The sequence below is a fragment of the Diceros bicornis genome, chromosome 5, assembly GCF_020826845.1.
Source record: "Diceros bicornis minor isolate mBicDic1 chromosome 5, mDicBic1.mat.cur, whole genome shotgun sequence".
In the NCBI taxonomy this organism is placed as follows: domain Eukaryota; kingdom Metazoa; phylum Chordata; class Mammalia; order Perissodactyla; family Rhinocerotidae; genus Diceros; species Diceros bicornis.
Window position 1 is genome coordinate 53624383 of NC_080744.1, and position 20642 is coordinate 53645024.

Consider the following 20642-nt stretch of genomic DNA (forward strand, 5'->3'; position numbering starts at 1 on the left):
CATAAATCATTATAATTAAATAATAAATTATAAAACTATAAATGTTATACATTTAAAATGTAACTATAACTAAATCATTATATTTATTTAAATTAGAAATAATAAGAGCAACGAAGTGCCAGGTATGGCTGCTAAGCATTTTACTCACCTATTGTATTGCATATCGTCTTTACAATGGCTCTGTGAGGTTTACCAGTAGTATCCTCATTTTCCAAATAAAGAAACTGAGGCTTGGAGCATTTGAGTCACTCACCAAACTAGTCAACAGAGAAGCCATGATTGAAACCTAGGTATGTCTGACTATGTTGTTAACAAGAGAAGAGGAGGGTTATTTCGATTTGGGTTTGACTAAGAAGGGTGAGTGTTTGGGGTAACTTGGAAACCAGGCCCACTACCCCTATCCTCCAACATTGGCAGAGCTGGACAACTGGGGCAGAGCAGAACAGAGGCCAGAAGAAATATCCACTGCAGTCCCAACTACTCTGACCCAACGCCTCAACCAAAGATTTCCCCACCCCAGCCCCAGCCCGGCCCCAGCCCGGCCCCAGCCCCTGAGCGCTGGGTATCAGCTCAGAGCAGAGAAGGCTGCTGGGAGCCTGTGGTTCCTGCATTTCCTGCACGTAGGCTGCTGAGGTGGGTTTGATGTGACCACAGAGAGGCGGGGAAAACTGATGAGAAATCAGAGAGCTGCCAGAGAGTCGGAGATGAGCCACAGGAAATGCTTTTGTCTAAAAATATGCCATTTCTGAAAGGAAAACAGTCATTAGAGGGTGTGAGAAGCCCCCGTGGTGAGGAAAGCAAAACAGTAAGACTCACGGGGAGGCCAGTGGAACAACAGAGAAACCCGTTACCCACCCACTTCCTGTGTGATTAGCGAGACTTCAGGAGGATGAAAGGCAAGCAGACAAAATGACAACCCACAGACAGAACTCCAGAGGAAATGTCTGAGGACAGCATCTGAAGATGCAGCCGGGAGGTAGGAGGAGAAGAAACTGTTCCAGTTAATAGTTTTCTCACGTCAGCTGGTTCAGCTATAGATCTGACTAAAATTTCCTGTGTACTTGCTATATGCCAGGCACAGTGAGGGGCTTTGCATACATCATCTCCTGCAATCCTTTAAACAATGCTGAGAAGGAGGAACGTGAGTCTTAGAGGTTAGGCGACTTGTCCAAGGTCACAGAGCTGGTAAGGGACAAAGATGGGCCTACATCCCAGGTTCCTGACCCCAAATCTCTCACTCATTCCAGTGCACGAAGCTGGCTCCAGAAAGATCAAGGGTCCTGACCATCCCCAACCTAGACAAGTCAGGGCCGGGCACCCGGTTCTCCTGGTGGACTACAGCCGTTTTACGCTCTTTCTCTTGTGTGGAAGCAAATCCAATTAGAAGGAAACTCACCATCTTTTTTATTAATGACTCGTTGTCAAGTAAAACACGTTGCAGCCACACCAGATCCACCTACTCACCCAGGAATGGTATAGTCTTGGAGTGGGAAGGTAACACCTCAGCCACTTGACCCAAAGTCTTTCTACATCAATCATGAAGCAACTGTCCCTCTCCTGCTGAGAGTTCCAGCAGGGGATTGGGGCAAAGGCGCACGGGGACCTTAGGTGGAAGAGAAGGGGACAGTTCCTGCAGGGGCACATCCTCTGCGCCAGGAGCAGTAAAGAGTGCTTTACACGCTTTCTCCTTCCACCCTTCTCCACCTTTGATGTAGGTAATTTGTCGCCATCTTGTAGATGAGGAAACAAAGTCTCCCTTATATTGAGCCCAGATCTAGCTCCTTTTGTGTCAGAGTTTGGCTTTGGGGAACACAGAGAGCTAGATCTCCTCCATGAAGACATGAAGGGTTGCTGTGAAGGTGACAGCTTCCTCAACCCATCTCAGTCCCCCCTACCCAGGCTAAATATCTTCAGGGTCCCTCAACTCCCCTCTCAGCACACAGTCCTCATCCTCTCATGGACACAAAGTCACTCCCACACTGGGGCAGCCAAAGCCTGCTGGCGAGTCTCCTGGCCACCCCCACAAGCATGAGGGAACAGCTTCCAGGTCCCCATGGACTCAGGGCCTCAGTGCAGCCACCAGAGCAGAGGGGCACCCATCTCTGTCTACCGAACTGCCCTTGCTGAGGACACTAAAGATTTCTCAAACACCACCTCCGATGGTCCCTTCTCAGCCCTCCCTAGTTAGCCCTTCCTGAGGCAGAGCACTGGAAGTCACTGTGGACTTCTCTCCCTCCCTCACACCACATCTGGCCAGTCAGTACAGTTGACCCTCACCCCATTATGTCTCTCACACACCCCTACACCCCCATGCCTTTATCCTTTTCACATGCCTACCCCCTCTTCCCTGCACTCCTGCTCTAGGCCCTTAGCAGGTCGTCCTCTCCCATCCATCCTCCACCCTGCAATCCCAGTGATCTCTCAAAGAGGCAGATTTCATCATGTTTCTTGCCTGCTTAAAATCCATCAAAAGCTCCTCATGGCCTCTGGAGAAGATGCAACTTAGCCTGGCCGCCAAGGCCCTCCACCATCAGCCCCCTGCCTGCTCGCTGACCATCTCCAGTGACCTACAGCTTCCCCTCCTCTGCCCAACTTCCCCTCCTCTGCCCCTCCTTCCCCTCCTCTGCCTAACAAACTCCTGTTCTTCCTTCAAGACCCAACTCAAGTATCCTCTCTCCATCGCACCTTCCCTGACCCTCCTGCCCTCAAATCAGAGGTGACTGTCCCCCTCCTGTTTCCCAGTAAAGGGAGGTGTTGAAGGACCACATGAGCTAAGTCATGGCATTGGTCTCCATGAAAGCAGCAGTCCAGGACAGGGCCCAGACCTGGGCAGGTTTAACTGTGCAAGACATTACATAACAATAGGTACCACTCTGTGCATTTTCCATGTGGCAGGAACTATGTGAAGCTCTTTACCTGCATTATGTCATCTGAAAGGATTGAGTGAATTAATTTATATAAAGTGGTTAGCACAGCGCCTGACACAGGGTGAGCACTGAACAAATGTTAGCAATAAAAGTGACAGATCATTTAGGGGACAATTCTTATGCCAGGCAGCATGCCAAACAGAGTTCATGCATTGTCTCACTTCTCACAACAACCCTGGGAGGAAGGTATTCCCAAATGACCCCATTTTACAGATAGATACTGAATCTCAGCAGGGCTAAGTGATCAGCACAGTTTCTCCGTGTCTCTGATACGCAGAGAGCCAGGTGGTCCCCAGAGCTCATTTGGGAAGAAAGCAGGTCAGGTTCTTTCAGAGCAGAACCTAATGAGATATCCAGGGAAACACATGGTGCTGGGAGTCTTCATCTTCTGTCCCATTTAGTCTAATGTCACATTTTACATACCATCCTCCAAGGGACGCAATTCACAGGAAGCAATGTGGACTGGTTCCTCCTGATTTCTTCTGTGCGCCAAGTAGTTTTGCCTTCCTCCTGGGCTAGCATCACAGGTGTCAGCTGGAGTCAGTCCCCTCCTTCATGCAGCTGGGTAAACTGAGGCCCAAACAGTTATAGTGATTCACACAGAGCTAGGACTAGAATACCCGGGGTCAGTCTGTTGGCCGGTCTGGGCCCCATTCTGCTGGCTGCATGCCAAATGGCAGAGGCATGGTGTCATGGAAGGAGCACAGCATTTGCAGTCGGACCCTCAGAAGCCCTGATTCTGCCAGGTGCTGGTTCTGTGACATCTTAAACAAGCCATTTAGCCTCTCTGAGCCTCAGTTTCCTATGAAACAAGGCTGAGACCTCCGTCCTTACAGGGCTGGGGTTGGAATCAAATGAGTGGTGTGTGTCCCCATGTTTAGGGGGCTGTAAAATGTTCTACAATTGCTGCCTGTTAGCAGTTCGCTCAGAGGAAAGTCCATCCGGTCTTGAACTCTGTAGCCCTTCCGTTTCTGTGCTTCCTGCACCTCACCAACAATCAGACTCATTCTAACTCAACCTGCGCCCATCAAGAGCGGCGCTGTCTCAGAACAGTCAGTCCTGCACCACAGAGGCCTCACGCTGGGTTCAGGTCGTCAGTGGTTGCCCAGCTCTGAGTGGCAGCTTCCCCCCAGGCTCCTTAACGTTTTCCTTCTAAAGATATTTTCCCTTCAACTGTCGTCTACAGGCATCGGTGATGAAGCCAGCAGGTTGTCTATAGAGTTTATTCCAGGGAAGAAAAGGGTTCAGCCACCTCCCACCTTTTTAAACAAAATCTGCCTTGATTTGTTCTGCCAAGATGTATCTTTGGACAGGGTAAGGTGCTTCTGAGGCTCCAAGAGCCCCGTTAGAGCTGAAGAAAGAAGTGAAAGAAGGAAGCGGGGTGACACGACCACCATGGTTCAGCAGCTGGGCCCCAGCTTTCCAGAAAGCTCATCCACAATGGACCGGGGTCCTGGGGACAGAACTGGAAAGGCTGAGAGAGAGGAGACGTGAGTGGGGCTCACAGACATTTTATGGGCCAAAACTCTTTTGAAAGATAATAATTTGGGGAAAAAAATATTCACTGTGTCATCTTAAAGGGCACAAAACTCCACATACAGGAAAATAAAAGGTTTGAAAATCATTGATAATGAATCTCCCTTTAAGCCCTTAGAAGACACGTCTCCATTCGCCCCGACTGCCCCTGCTGGAAGCTCCCGCACAGTCCTAGAGATGGATGATGTAGAAGTTAGAAAATGCCTGTGTTTGCTGCTTCCTTTAATTGAGGGAATTGCCCAGCTAAGCAGTAACTGAATTTCATTTTTAGCATAGAATACTTGATCTCCAGGGGAAGCAGGCCTCAAGCAACTGATTTTCACTGCCCCTCGGCCTGTGAGGACTGGCCTGGTTCTTGGGGAAGATCGAACCACATGCCAGTCTGCAGGGGTCCACAAGTCCTCCATGATCTGATCCTCCTACATTTCCAGTCTCATCTCACCTCCCCCTGCTCCAGGCAGAAGGACCTGCACCCTGCACCCACCCCACACCTTCCTGCCCAGGCTCTGGCTGTTAGCTTCTGCCCCCCAAAGACCTGCCTCCTCCCCACAGCTCAGTGTACCCAAGCCTGGCCCATCCGAAAGCCCTCTCCGATAATGCCCACCACTGCCTGCCTTGCCTCCAAGCTAGAAGTAATGATTAAACTCCAGGAATAAACAATAACTGTTATTATTATTATTATAGCTTGCATTTCTTGAGCTGAGTGCCAGGCACTTTACAAGCTCTCTTTCATTTACTCCTCTAACAACCCCATCATGTAGCTATTACTGTGATTTCTCCCCATCTCACAGATGAGAAAACTAGGGCCTAGGGAGGTTACACAAAGTGCCCCAGGTCATATAGTTGGTAAGTGTAGGAGCCAAGAGTTGAACTCCGATTTTGGTTCTTAGCCCATGGCATGCGCCTCTCTCAAGGGCATTGTTTTCATGACACAGACCACTTTCCACCTTGCACTACTAGAAATTAGTGTGCACGTGTTTTGTAACATTTACAGTGTTATAATTCAGGGGCAAAGACCATGCTTGATTCTTCATACCTCCAACAGAACTGAACTCTCAGAAATGAATGAATGAGTGAATGGGAAAATGTACATCAGACTAGAGAGTTAAGGCAACTTTTATGAGCATTAAAAGGCTGTCATGTCAATAAAGATTCATTAAGGACCAAGAAGGTGGCCCACATTCTGTTGGGCTCTGGGCCCCAGAGTTGAAGCCAGGGTCCAGTGGACTCTTGGATGTTTGATGAATTCCCACTTTCCAACTTATAAGACCCAGTTGCCTGTTGAGCACTGATTTTCAGTCTCCTAGCAGCTTCTCTGCTCTTTATTGCTTGGCAAATAACGTGACTTATGCATGAAACTCACATATTAAGATGCAATGCAGTTATTCTAACTGTCATAACTACTAAATTGAATTGAATGGCAATCCACCGATAGTTCAACCTCTGCAGAAAACAAAAATAATCAGCCTGAAAATAATCTGTTCAGTGGTACTTTGGAGACATTGCCAGAAACAACTGTACGAACAATAGGAAAGGTAATGTCATGACTGTCATTTAGTTTGTCGTGGAGTTTTGGTGTTCTGCACCGAGATGAGGGCCACTGAAATGTGAAGCTAATTTGTCCAAACAAAATTTCTAATAAATACCTTTGATTGTTCCTTTGTCTCTATCCTTTACCAAAAACAGGCAATTAGCAGCGTTTGCAATATTACAAGCAAATGAAATTGGGTCTCTGCCCAGCCCGCCTACAAAGGACTTCTATAGCAATAAAAATAATCAACTGGATTCTTCATTTTCTGCTAGGTCCATGTGATTTCCTTAATAATGTCAATGTGGATTGTAATTTGCAGGAAAAAATAAATACCACTTGCATGAGACATGAAATTTCAGACCACAGAAATGTCATCTTTTCTTACAGAATTGTTTTGTTACAAGGGTATGTGGCTTGGACAACTAGAATAGACCTCAGGTCTGGTGCCTGATTTGTCTTTTATAGACTGACCTGTATTTTGTCTCCCAAACGCATCTTGTTCATTTCTCCTTCTGCACCTTTGCCCTCCAGCAGTTAGCAAGTGAAATCACCACAATTAGGATCAAAAGACCCACGTCAAACCCCCAGCTTGGCCACATAGTAGCTGAGTGACCTTGGGCAAGTCATTTAACCTCCCAGGGCCTCACTTTGCTTCTCTGTAAAATGAGGCATACAAATATGAGAATGCCTAGAATCTAAGTTTCCCAGGCTCCTAGGACAGTGCCGGGCCCACAATAGGCATGCAGTACATGTTATTTGAGCAAATGAATGAATGAGTGTCTCACACCGTATCTGACATGTGATCAGCACAAATGAATTGTTGCCTAAGAATTAAGAATCTGTCTCCCACCTCTAACACCCATCTTCTTCCTCTTGGCCCATCAAACTCTCTCCCATTCCTCAAGGCTAGCATCAAATTCTGCCCCTTCTGAGAAGCCTCTACAAGACCACATTGGCTAAAAGTGATCTGACTTCCCAAACTCCTAAGACATTTGTTGTCCACAAGCCTCACTTAGAACTTGGGCTCATGGCCTTGTATTGTTGCTTCTCTTCTCATCAGGGATTTCTTAGCTGCCCAGTTAGATCACAAGCTTCTTGCAGGCAGGTCCAGAGTCTTTGATTCCTGGTGACCCCTACAGCTCCTGGTAAAGTGCATGGCACATAATGGATGCTCCATAAATATCTACAGATTGACTGATGGGGGAAAGCCCAGACCCCAGGGAGAGGGGCAAATGCTCAAGTTCCCGCTGCTGCCCTAGAGAGGCCGCTGCACCCATCCTTGCAGCTCTCAGCTGAACACACTGTGTCTCTAAAGACTTTTCTTCCATAGAAAGTTTGCCCCACTTGGCGACAACCCTTCGTGTTTGCGAGGAGCCAACATCCTCATGCCTTGTGGTGGAAGGGTAACTGTACAACCTCTTCACGGGACAGCGTGGCAATGTCTCTCAAATTTTAAACTGCACATACAATTTTAAAAAATTAAAGGTACACAAATATCCTTTGAGCTAGCAATTGCACTTCTAAATGTTTATCTTACAGATTGACCTGCACATGTGTGGAAAGACATTAAGAATATTCACTGTTGGGTTATCAATAGTAGCAAAAGACTGGAAAAAATTTAAATGTCTATTAACAGGGAACTGGATAAATAAATCTTGGTACATCCACATAGAAGAACACTATGCTGCCTTTAAAATGAATGAGGTAGACCTTTATGCACTTAGGTGGAATATCCTCCAAGATATATTAAGTGAAAAAACAAGATGCCACTCAGTATGTATGGCCTAATCCAACTTATGTAAAAAGAGGACATGGGCACATGTGTGCTTGTATGTGTATAAGGTGTCTCTAGAGCAATAGCAATGGCTGACTGGGGCGGAGGGGCCAGGAGGGCCTGGGGGTCAGAAGCAGGAGGAGATTTGTCACTGTGTTCTGTATTCCCATTTGCACAGACTAAATTCTTTAGCAAGTGCATGCATTATCTTTCTCTTCTTTTCCTTTTTTAAATTTAAATTTTATTTATTTTTAATAAAGTGATACATTCACACATACAAAATTATAAAAGGTGCAAAACAGTGTATGGTAAAGAGTCTCCCTCCCAGCACCCAGCCTCCCAGTTTTCACCCCAGAGGCAGCTAATGGGAGCCCTTTCTCCTGTCCCCTTTCAGAGGTAGTCCATGCACTGCAGGCATTCTCTTAAAAATAATTATAACAAAGTGAACTGGGGAAAACTTTCATGCACCTCATCTCCCCTCTCCAGCTGATGCTCTATCCTCTCTTCACACAGACACGTCCACTTTTGGACAGGGTTGTCTACTTGTATGGAGACATTGGAAGAGCTTCCTCAGGCTTTAGAGTCAGGCAGACTCAAGTCTTCGACAAGTTACACAACCTCTCTGGGCCTCATTGCTTCATCTGGAAAAGGGGCAAGTAATACCTACCTCTTAGGCTGTAAGGGTAAGAAACGGTTCATGAAAAGCAGGTGGGGCACTTAGCAGGTGCATGGAGCTGCTGCCGCCGCTAGAGCTCCAGACTCCCATCCCCTCCTCTGCTTGGGCCCTTCCACACTGAGCAGTGTTCCTGGAGGCAGCAGGAGACCACAAGACCCCTGGATGTCCCCTCCAGCCCCCTGATGAGTATATCTCATGTTTCTGAGGCAACATTCTGTTGTCAACATCTACAGCAAGTGGAAAAACTACGTGGCGCGTCATTATGCTAACAATCAACACCAGTCCCTCACCCTGGGCTTGGGGACTTGTGAAAGGGTTCAGGGTTAGGAGTCAGGATGCCTAGTTTGAGACCTGACTCTACCACTAACTGGGCCTCCTTGAGCAATTAACTCCTTATCATGAGCCTTGTACAGATTGGGTGGATGAGTCCTCAGACCCTGGCGGCCTTATAACCTCATGTCGGGGGTGTTTTAGGGGAGCCCTTCACCCAGTGGGTCTCTAGGTGGTGACTGTGATTTCCCACCTAAGCTATGACCTCCCTACTTACAAAATGATGTAGGTGTAGAATTTACTAAATTCTTCAATGCTCACCAACTAAGTAACTAAATTCTTCAAAAAGGCAGTAAATATTTTAAATTATCTTTAATCCATTTTTATCATTACTGAAATGAAACACAAATCATATGGACTATGTAGAGTATCAGATATAACACTCCCTCTGTCAAATGCCAAGTTACTAAAGATTAAGAGGTCCCCATTGGTAACAAAAGTTTTGCAGACCAGTAAAGTGGCAACTGGGGAGAGCTGTTCTAAGACTCCTTCCAACTCCAGGGGGCTCTGATCTAATATTTGGCAAATAAGCAATTGACACATTGCAATTTAGGGTGACTCCTATGATACTGAAGATAGAAGGGGATTTTGTACCTGGCAGAAGTTTCTCAGGAATACACACACACACACACACACACACATACACAGACACCACTAGAGACGTGGGTGGGGGTGGGAGAGGAGCCTGTTGTCAGGATACAAGGGGGTAACCTGTGTCCCTTCGCTGTATCTCTCTCAGTGCCTTATCACCATTCAGCATACAGACTCCATTCCCAAAAATAAATCACAGATATAAAGTACAAAGATGGTTCTCCATCTATTTTTTAAGTGAATTTGGGGAGTTAAAGAGCACAGCTGCCTCCAATAATACCATGCTAATTGAGTAAAAGTATCTCTTAGCAAGTTGTCCTAAATCAATTTTTTAATGAGTCTTCTTTTTTTCCTTAGTATTGGTAATTTAATAGCTCTGCGAAAAGTGCTATTGAAGCAAGAAAACTCAGTATTTTCTAATTTATTCTGAGGGAGATTTATCTATTAATCAAGTATCTTAATTCCCTCCATACTTAAAAAGGGCATTTTAAAGTGACATTCCCAGCCATTCCAGATCACTCCTTGAGTTTTATTGTCTGTTTTTTAAAATTTATGTCCAATGTGAGCTCTCTTCTTGAGGACTGAGCTGTTTGAGAAAATTTCTATGGAAATTTTGGGTGAATCTCCCAGTGGTGTTGAGTCTCCCCAAGAGGGCAGGCCACTCAAACCTGGGGTAATTGGCCCCTCTGACCCATCTTGTGAGCTGTCATTCTAATGAAGGAGGGCAAAGTTAAGCATGCAGGCCTGTCTCTAGGATATGGTTCTCTCGTTGCCATTTCAACTCTTCTTCATGGTGTGTTATTCCTTTCCAACTCCGTTTGTTAATACCCACTGTGCCCTGGGCGTTCTTCTGGGCACCAGCATACAGAGAGATGCCTAAGCCATAGTCCCTGTCCTCAAAAGGACCTTATAGTTGAGGGGAAGGGGGGACAAGCACGTCTGATTAAATGCAACATGATAGATGCCACACTTGAAGTTTGAGCAAAATCCTCGTGGGGTATTCATTTTATTTATGTAACAAATGCCAGTATAGTACTTATTACGGGCCAGACATGAGGTTACCAATATGAACTCATTTAATCCTCACAACAACTCACTGAGATGGATACTATTATTATTTCTTTGTACTGATGGGGAAACTGAGGCCCCAGGTGGGTAGGTAAGGTCACACAGCCAGTAAGGGTCAACAACAGGTTCTGAGCCCAGTCACTCTGGCTTCCCAAGCTCATGCTCCTACCATTGGACTACACTGCCTCTCAAAACACCTTCTCCCCCAAATTCAAAGATACTTAACTAAAATCAGCGGCAAATGGAATACACTGGCTGAGAATGCTACAGAACACAGAGGGAAAGTGACAGTTACGCTAAAACCTAAGCGATGAATAGAAATTAACTAGGCTAACGAGGAGGAAGTGGGTTGCAAGTCAAGGTTGTGGGTGGAGAAGGAGTGAGATGTGTTCTAGGACCTGAGTAGAACGACCGTGGGAGGAGGGTAGAGAGAAGGAGGAAAGGAGCTCAAGGGGCAGCTGAAAAGTGGGTGGGGACCATATCCTTCAGCACCCTCCCTACAGGCCAAGGGTTGTCTTGTGGCTGCGCGCCCCAAGAACAATAGGAATCTAGCAAAGGGCACTGGCAGAGGAATGACAGCATCAGCTTTGCATTATCCAACGATCACTCTGGCTGCTGGTACGTAGAATGGACTGGAAGGGGGCAAGGGTGGAAGCAGGGAGACCCACGGGGAGGCAGTAGCCAGGAGAGAGCGATGGTCCCTGGATGGGCGTGGGGGTGGATAAAAGTATATTCAAGAGAGACTTAGGAGGTAGCATCAACAGGAAATGGTGACTGATTGTGAGGGGTGAGGAGAGGAGGTGTCAAAGATGGCTCTGAAGATTCTAGGTCAGGGAGCACTGGAGGTGGGGAGAAGCCCATGCAACAGCCATACACACCATTCACCACTCCCCTAGTTCACAGGCTCCTTCGGGGCTCCATGCCTTCATATGTGCTGAGCCCAGTCGTCTGAGCGTCTTTTCCCTCCTGCTTCACCTGGAGAACTCCTCCTCGGAGATTCAGCTTGAACATCACTTCCTCCAAATACATTTTATGTGCTGGATGCTGTACCAGGTACTTATGTGGGCATTCTCTTATTTGGACCTCACAATGTCCCTGCAAGGAAGCTATTGCCATCCCCGTTTTGTAGATTACTGAGGGTCAGAGAAGGTCCAGAGTTGGCCAGTCATTCAGGTGGTAAGTGGGAGGGCCCACTGACACCCAATGCTGCCTTCCTGGTGACACTGAGGGAAAAGTGGGGCTCCTTCTTCTCAATGGCATTGAGGTTACTCACCAAGTAGATTAGGGATGTGAACTTGAGTAACAATGAGCGGTTCTGAAGCCCATGACGTGTGAGGGCATCAGCAAGGCATGCTGACGAGGACTGCTGGACCCAAAGTAGGTGTGCCCCACACAACACACTTCTCCTTCTGTCTCCAGAATTCGTCTAGTGAAGCACCTCCCAAGTATCAGGCACCCAGCATTTCCCTGTTCTTCCTAGAAGTAGGTTCCAGAGAATAGACAGCCCACAGCATAACTAAGCACAAGCTTCGTGCCTCCTATCCTACCACTCCTTGACATGGACCCTCTACTCTACCCATGCTACTCTTTCATGCCGCTGTCCCTTTGCTTGTGTCTGTCCCTCTGCCTGGCTCCTCCTCTCTCTCTCTTTTATGTTCCTGGAGAGGTCCTACTCTTTGGAGCAGTCTCACCTGGAGCATCCGTTCCGTGTCTCCTCAGGCTGGGTGTAGGGTGACCAGCTGTCCCAGTTTGCTGGGACTGAAGGATTTCCTGGGTTGAGGGACTCCTGGTGCTAAATCAGGCAGCCCCGTGTAAACCAGGACAGCGGGTTGCCCTAGTTAGGTGCCTGGATCACCTTAGCTTACTGCAAGCCCAGCAACAGTCCAAGCTGTCTTGTATACACTGGTTCTTCCTCTGTCCCGCATCCTCGAGTTCTGGGCATTGCGTGCAGTCAGTTCTTGTGGAATGAATGTATGATAGAGCACAGACTCAGAGGGAGCAGGGTAGAGGACGGCTCCTACCACCCAGCAGTCAGACGGGGGAAGCAAAGCAGTCAGAGGGCAACCACTAAAGAAGCACATGAGCAAAGTTCATGCCTGAGAAAGCCTGAACTCTGGCCCATGGAAACCAAAGAACTTGTTTTGCTCTTTATTTGTTTGTCTCATTTGCCAGCTGGAAGCTTGGGGGATAATTTAGTAGAATCCCTTCCTAGATGAATTTAACTTGAAAGAATTCAACTCTAAGTGCTTGGCAAGCAAACAACCAAGCAGTGAGCAAGCCCAAGAGAGGGAAATAACAATAATGATAATAAACAAGGGGCTGGTTCCACTCTCCAGTCCATGGTGAGCATGTGCCCACCGTGGGTGTGAAGAGGGAGATGGGGCACACTTTCCTCCTGTGTGCCCCTCGTCGTGTGAGCATCTTGCTGCACTGAGTATAATTCTAGCATACAAAAACACTTATTTTTCCCACAACCTCGTCCCTAAACTTAGGGAAATGCCTTCATCTGATGATCAGCTGGGAAAATATTAGCTGAACCCCATACTTGATGAGTGATTGAGAGATTTTCAAGGGTGGCTCTGACCACACACACATGCTGACTTCAGAACCCTGGTGAGTGAAGCTCCGGGTCTTAGAGCCCAGCACCCCTGGGTTTGAGTCCCAGCTGTACTATTTAGTAACTAAGTCTCAAGTAGGTAAATGACTTAACCGCGCAGAACTTCCATTCTGTTCCTGTGTAAATGGGGCTAAGGGTATTATCCAGAGTTCACAGGCTTCGTTGTGAGGATTAAATGCAGAGAATGCGTGTACAACTCTTAGCACAGTGTCTGGGACATAGTAAGTGCTTGATAAACAGTAGCTACTATTTTTAGTAGTGGTAATGGTATTGTTTTTATTGCACACTTAAAACTTTTAAAAATGAAAAAACTGTATAGTCAATCTAGGCATTCTACCATGTTGCTTAAGCAAAAGACAGTTCCTGAATAAAGAGCTTCCAGAAGATTTGTCACTTAAAACTGACAGTATTTTTGTTTCTCGGTTGTCGGTCATATTACTTCCTACCTGGTGGTTCTTGGTCCAGAACAGTGCGGCCCAAACAGGCTGCCTAATAATGGCCTTTCCAGAACACACACAATCATTCATAAGCGGCTTTCTCAGGATCCGGGACTGAAATAAATGGGCAATTAGCAGGCTTAACAGGATTTTCTTTCCCCCACCCACTCCCAGTACCTCTAACACATTAAGTTGATCACAACAGTTATTTTAAGGAAATCCAGCTGAGGTATTTGTGAGGTTTGAGGTAATCTGTGTCCACCATGGAGACATCATGAAATCCTGTTTCCGGGAGCATTGTGAGGGTGTGGCAAGGAGGCTGGAGGTCAAGCAAGCCAAGCTCTGCCTCCAAGTGACCAGGTGGCCTGGGGCAGGTCGCTGTGCAACCCTGGGCCTCAGTTTCCTCATTGGTAAAGTAAGGAAGTAGCCTTACTCAATCCCTAATTCTCCTCCCAATTCAGGAATTGGATGGTTCTCAGAGACCAGTGCCCACACTGGGTTGGGCTGAATTACACGTAGCCACCAAATGCCTCAGTCTCCTCTCCATGCCACGCATCCAAGAGCTATTTAAGCCCCTATCAGGTGCTAGGCACTATGCTGCGTGTTTGGAATCGTCACTCTCATATCCGTCCCACCCCGGCAACCTGTGGGAATGCCTTGCTTTCAGAGTTAGGCTCCTTGGGAGGAAAACACTGAACCCCAAGTTCTATTCTGCCTGGAATCACCGGGGGCTGCCTCTCTGACCTGACCCATCCTCTGAAATACGCCAGAGGAGTAAAACCCAGGCTAGGGGCCTTCAGCACAAAGGAACCAGGTCTTGGGAGGGGGAGAAGTTCCAGGACAGAAGAAATCCTGGGATTTTTTTGGCCTCTCATTATCCAGTCTTGTAGTAAAATGATTCTACAGACGAGCAAGGCTCTTCCCCTTAATAATTCCTTTTGGCAATGCCTGGGACCCCCTCTGTGAGGGCCACACCCCACGTCTTCTGACAACCTAGGGATGCATTCCCCATGACATCTTACTGAGGGAGGAAGATAGGATTCAGGAGTCCTTGTCCTACCACTGGAGAAGGGGCTTAATCTTGACCTCCGGTGTTGTTATCTGCAAAATGCATGTGGCTTTGATGGCTACTTGATAAAGCTGTGTGTGCATTTGCAAGAGCACTATAAACTATAAAAACTATAACTGTGGTCCCTCTTGGCCTTCTTCCCCTTCAGGACAATACAGAGCTGACCCTACAAATAAGCTGAAAAGACAGTTGTCTCCATAGAATTTGAACTACACCAGAAAGTTTCACCTGCCCCAAAATATCTTCACCATGGCCTGAAACTCAGCTATTTGTGATTCATTCAAGCACCCTATTAAGTAGATTTGCCAGCTGTAACCCACCTGATTATATTATGAAGAAAAATTATATTCATTGGGACCTTGCCATGTCCCAGGCCCTCCACAATACTTAATTCTTTCTTTTACCCCAAACCAACATGAGAGAGTGGGATTAATACTCAATACATTTTTAAAACTGGGAAACTGAGCCTCAGACAGTTTAGGAAAATTGCTAAAGGCCCATATGAGTGATGGGGTCAGGACTTCAGCATAGGTGGAGTTGGCAAGATGGCAGGCCCAGGGTCACACACAGGACAGCTGCCGGGGAGAGAGGTCTGCAGGAGGCGTGCACTAGCGCCGGTGATGCTCAGCTCACTTCACAACTTCTCCTAGCCCGGTGCCCCCAAGTGCCTGGGTCACCTCCATGAAGATGACTGGAGTTTCTGCCAGGAAAGAAATAAAGAATGTTGATGCTGTCCATTTTCTGAAGCCGCACATCCCCTCTGGCTAATCTAGAGATATTATTTACAGGGCTCTCAAGTGCCCCTTTGTAGCTGAGTGGGCGGATAGGCATCACGAATATTTGGCACTGCTGCTCCTCTGAGAGCCAGCACCGTTCATTGGATAATTACCCTGTTGTCTTCTCACCTCAAGAGAAAATGCAAGACGCCCTCTTTCCAAATCTGGCCCATCATGCAGGCAACACTTGTATTTTTAGAAGCTGTTTTTCCCTGATAGTTTCACAACCTCTAATCTGCCACTCTCCAGATGAACATAAATTAAAACATAACAATGAAATATGGAGAAATATTTTTCCACATCATAATCTCTAGCTCTCTGAACCTGGGACCAGGAGTGGGTGGAGCCCTGATTCGTCTCCAGACCAACAGGGAGAGGGAGGCAGCGAGAAGAGGTGTTACCTTGTGGCTTCGGGCTCTGATGAATAGCTGCCAACCAGTTATTAGGGAGGGGAGAAGTACTTGCAAAAACTTCAGGTCTCTGAGAGCCAGGAGCCTGAAGTGCAGAGGATTGTAATTACACCCAGGTGGAAGTCTGACCGCAGCTCACCTGCTAAGGAGAAAGTGATCCTTTACATAGCTGGGAATGAATGGAGTTCACAGGGGATTGGATTTCCAGACTGCAGCCTCCAAGTTACTCTCAAATTTAGCCTCTAAAATCTGGAGGTGAAGGACCAAAATGCCCTTTAAGAACAGGGAAAGGGAGCCATGTCCGAAGGGAGTGCCGCCCAATCCTGACAGCTCCTGACAGCCATGGCCACAGGAGGACAGATGTCTTGTCCACACAGCCCCGTCCTGATAGCCCAAGAAAGCCTTGAAGCTTGGAAGCCGGAAGCTGGCGTTTTAAGAGATGACAGGGCCCCCCAAACACAAGGCAGAAATAATAGTGTCTTAGTGCAGCAAGGCAATGCCAGAGAGTGGTCGGAGCACGGGGGTTTGAGCCAGACAGTCCCAGGTTCTAATCCTGACTCTACTTCTTACTGGCTGTGTCATCTTGGGCAAGTCGCTTGACTTCTCTGAGCCTCAGTTTCCTGGCCTGTAAGGTGGGAATAATGATACCACTACCTTGGTTGTGAAGTGTAAGAGACAAAATGAATGTGAAGTGCCTGGCAGACTACCTGCAACACAAGAGGTACCAGGGTTAGTTTAACCTGTCCCTCTCCACCTCACCCCCATACACCAGAGAGCAAATTCCTGATGGATTCCTCAGTGATAGCTCTGCTAAATACTGGTTCCAGTCAGGCAGCAACAACTCCACAGTCCTGCCTCCTTGGCCCCATTTTTAGTGGGTGGCACAAATACAGGGTCAAGAATCAGAGATCCAGGCTTTAGTGGGAACCTGCCATTGCCTGACCAGGGACACACAGCGCTGTCCCTCCCCCTGGCCCTGGGACTGACTGCAGGCTGTCATCACAAGAGGGCTGGGCCACCGCAGAACTGTTTATCCCCGTTAGAGCTCAGTGGTGCCAGAAACGCTGCCTGCCGCATGATTCTAGGTTGACCCTTCCTGGGGTGCCAGCCGACCTGGAGACTGGGAGGCCTCTCCGCCCGCACTTTCACACATGACCTGGAGCCCAGACCCCGCTCTCCATAGCTGCATTTCCGACCAAGTTGGATATCTTGAGATGGTCCCAGCAAGCAACAGAGCACCCATTGTTCCACCTTCTCAACCCTAGAGAGGGACTGTGCCTGCCAAGAGCAGAGGTACCGCCCAGATTCGGGCAGCAGAGACAGGCTCAAATACTTCCAACTGAAAGCACAACCGCCCTCACCCACGTGGCCTGGGGCCCACTCAGCTCTCAGTTCCTGTGAGATCCTCAAGTCTGTCTGCTCCACTCTTTGTGAAGGGCAGGTAGGGGAAGTGGGGAGGTGGATGAAACCTAAAACATGATCTCTGCTTATGGCATGGAGACTTTATAGCATATGATCATAGAGCTGTAATATATTAATACCGCTATAATTAACTAACATTACTGGAATTAATATTATTATGCTATATGTAGCTATAATATAAACAATACAATGTCGCTGTAATAGCTAACCTTTGTTCTAACCATATGGCAGGCCTGTGCTAAGCATTATCTCATTCTAAACCTCCCACCAACATATGAGGTAGGAACTATCATTCTACCCATTTATAGATGAGGATAATCCAGGGAGGCTAAGTTATTTGCTCAAGACCGCACAGCCATAAGAGCCCAAATTCCCACTCAGGCAGTCTGACCTGGGTCCTGGGCCACTCAGCTCTGTAAACGTGAGCACCTCACCCTCAAGTTGGTCATGCTGGTGGCAGAGTTCTAAAGACCAAGTCTAAGAGCCTAGGAAATTCACTCTGCCCCTCAAACGTCCCTCCACTCTGTCCTCACTTGATGCCTGAAATTCCTCTATTTATGTTCCTTTGTTTTAAAGCTTTCTTCTTTCTTAAATACAAATATCCCTTTGGACAGGATAGAAATTCACAATCAGATGCCTCCGTCAGGCTTATTTCTGAGGCCCTTTCCTCCAGACAGCTAGCTGAGAGCAGGAGAAAGGGGCCCTGAGCAGATCTGCAATATCCCATCAAAGTTTATTTTTCCCCTTTGTGGGCCTCTCATTTCTTATGCTTTTCCATTCTCCCAGTCATCCGGAACTTTCACGCTGTCATAAACAAAACGGATTTAATAAATAAACTCACACTAAGGATGCTTCCCATCCACACCATGATACGCCACATCCTCATCAGACCCAAAACACCCCCAACCTCATCTGAGATATTTTAGGAAAATAAACTTCACGTGATTAGGAAGCTCCCGTGAACAGCAAGGCAAAGGGTCCTCTCTGCCGGCCACTTCCTCCCCTGACACGCCACCACAGCCTGCCTACCGTCTGCTCGTGTGCACTAGCGTCTGGCGTGGTAGGATCCAGCGTGTTATTTTGAGATGCTCAACTTTAACTTCCACTAAAATTATGTCACAAAACTAGGGCATCACAGGGAACTAAGGAAAACAGAGAAGCACAAAAGATCCCATATATACTTGACCCATAGTTGAGTCTTGTCCAATATGCATACAGTTCTCAATTTTAAAAAATGTAGGGCCACGTATAAATGGCTCCCTATAAAAATCGAAAAAGATGTTTTTAAAAAAGGATACTTCTTAAGTAGTGACTTCATCTCCCAGGGGCATTTTCCTTATAAGAGGCCTGTGAAGATGGTCATGGTTAACCCAAATAGATGAATCACCTGTGGTGGAATTTTGTTCACTGGAACAATCCAGGGCAGAGGAGGGTTTGAGAGATGAGGGGAGGGGCACTGGCAGAGGTCATCTTACCTCCTAGTACACAGGGTATATTAGTTATCTATTGCCATGTAACAAATAACCTTCAAATCTAGCAGCTTAAAACAATGAACATTTACAATCTTACAGTTGCTAAGAACCGGACATCTGGGAGCAGCTTAGTTGGGTGGTCCTGACTCAGGGTCTTTTATGAGGTTTCCCTCAAGCTCACGACCTTTCATGAGGTTGCATGTCAGAAGGGCCTGCAGTCGCCTCAAGACTTGACTGGGCTTGAGTCGCTTACAAGCTCATTCAGGGGGTTGTTGGCAGGCCTCAGCTCCTTGCTGGCTGATGGGCAAAGGTTTCAGTTCTTTGTCATGGGGGCCTCTCCATAGAGTTGCTCATGACATGGCAGCTGGCTTCTCCCAAAGCAAGAGATCGGAGAGATGGAGAGGGAGAGGGAGATGGAGAAAGAGAGAGAGAGAGAGAATCCAAGACAGAAGGCCCAGTCTTTTACAATTTAATCCCAGCAGTGACATACATCACTTCTGCTGTATGTTATTGGTCACCCAGACGAACCCTGTAACAATGAGGGAGGGGACCATACAAGGACGTGAATACCAGGATGCAGGGATCTTTGGGCCCACCTTGGAGGCTGGCTACCCCAAGAAGGTACAGAGCATGGTGAGGTCCACAGTTGGAGGTGTCCAGATTGCAGCCATACACCCTTGGTCAGGTCAGTTAACCTCACTCAGACTCAGTTTGCACTCATATTAACACTATATAAAATGAGAGCAATAGAGTTGTTGGGGATCATCACCAATGTCTATGAAAGCACATTGAACAAAGTGTTCTACAATATAAGGCAATGTTATTTTGATTGTTATTAGCAGTGGCCGTGCCACACAGTTCTGGGGACTCCTACTCTGTTGATCTCTCAGGCCCAACCCGTCTGTATGAACCAGTGCCAGTGTGTATTTCAGATGGCCAATACCCAGCATCAGATAATGAAGTGTTGCAACCTACAGCCTGGGCGGGACCTCTCTAATGATCTGTTAGAGCTGATTTGTAATTAGCCTTTCACCTGAATGCAAACAGGGAGCCTGAAGTCCTTGCTGGTTCTTGCTTGGAAATGATCTGTTCTCTTCATTTAAATGTCTCCCTTCATCCCATTTCCTTAGCAACCCTGGTTTTTCTATTTAACAGGCAATACGAAAGGAAGCCTCAGCCCCACCCTCTCTGAGATATGACAGGTTCCAAACCACTCAGCCCTGGAGTCACTGATCTCAATCGAGACCCGGCCAACTGTCCTCCCCTCCTCGGCCCTTTACCCCACCCTAAGGGCTCTCAAGGCAGACCTGGTTTAACTCTGGGCATTTAGGACACCGAGAACTTTCTCACTAGGAAATGCCTCTTTCTAGATCCCCCAGGGTGCTGGTCAGGCAACAAGAGCACTGGATAGGAGTCAAGAACCTGGGGCGCTAATCCTGGCTCTGATCCTCATCTATGGTGTGGCCATGGGCAGGTCACCTCACTGCTCTGAGCGGTTTAGATCTGGTTATCAAAGACACGATGCTTCTCCCAGTTATTCACTGAGCACTTCTGAGCCTTCTCCAGTGCCCTCCTCCCTCACCTCACAACGCACCCCACCAAAAACAAAGTATGTGCAACCTTCTCAGGTACCCCTCATAGTTCTGTTTCTCTCCCTGTGGGTTTTTCTTTCCTTCTGAACATTTGGCAGGACTCCCCTGTGCATGTCATGCCCTGGGCGTGGAATCGTTACAGCTCTGTGCTGGGAATTCAGCCTCATCTTCACGACCACCGTGGCTAACCCTTACTGAGCACTCACTGTGTGCCAGTACCGTTCTACCTCATTAAACCTTCACAACAGCCCTGAAGTCATAACAATCATCATCTCCAATTTACGGATGAGGAAACTGAAGCACAGAGAGGGTAAGCAACTTATTCAGAGTCACCCAGCCGGTGTGAGGCAGAGCCAGGATTCAAACACAGGTAGTCTGAGACCAGAGTGGGCTTTCTTAAGACTGACTTCTTTC

The 20642-nt window shown here is 47.4% G+C and overlaps 1 protein-coding gene across 1 annotated transcript in view; it reads left to right on the forward strand.

Annotated features, from left to right (window-relative positions):
• LIPC (lipase C, hepatic type) overlaps positions 1-20642 on the forward strand; it is a 139007-nt gene that overhangs the window by 41023 nt on the left and 77342 nt on the right. The gene's annotated exons all lie outside the window — the stretch shown is intronic.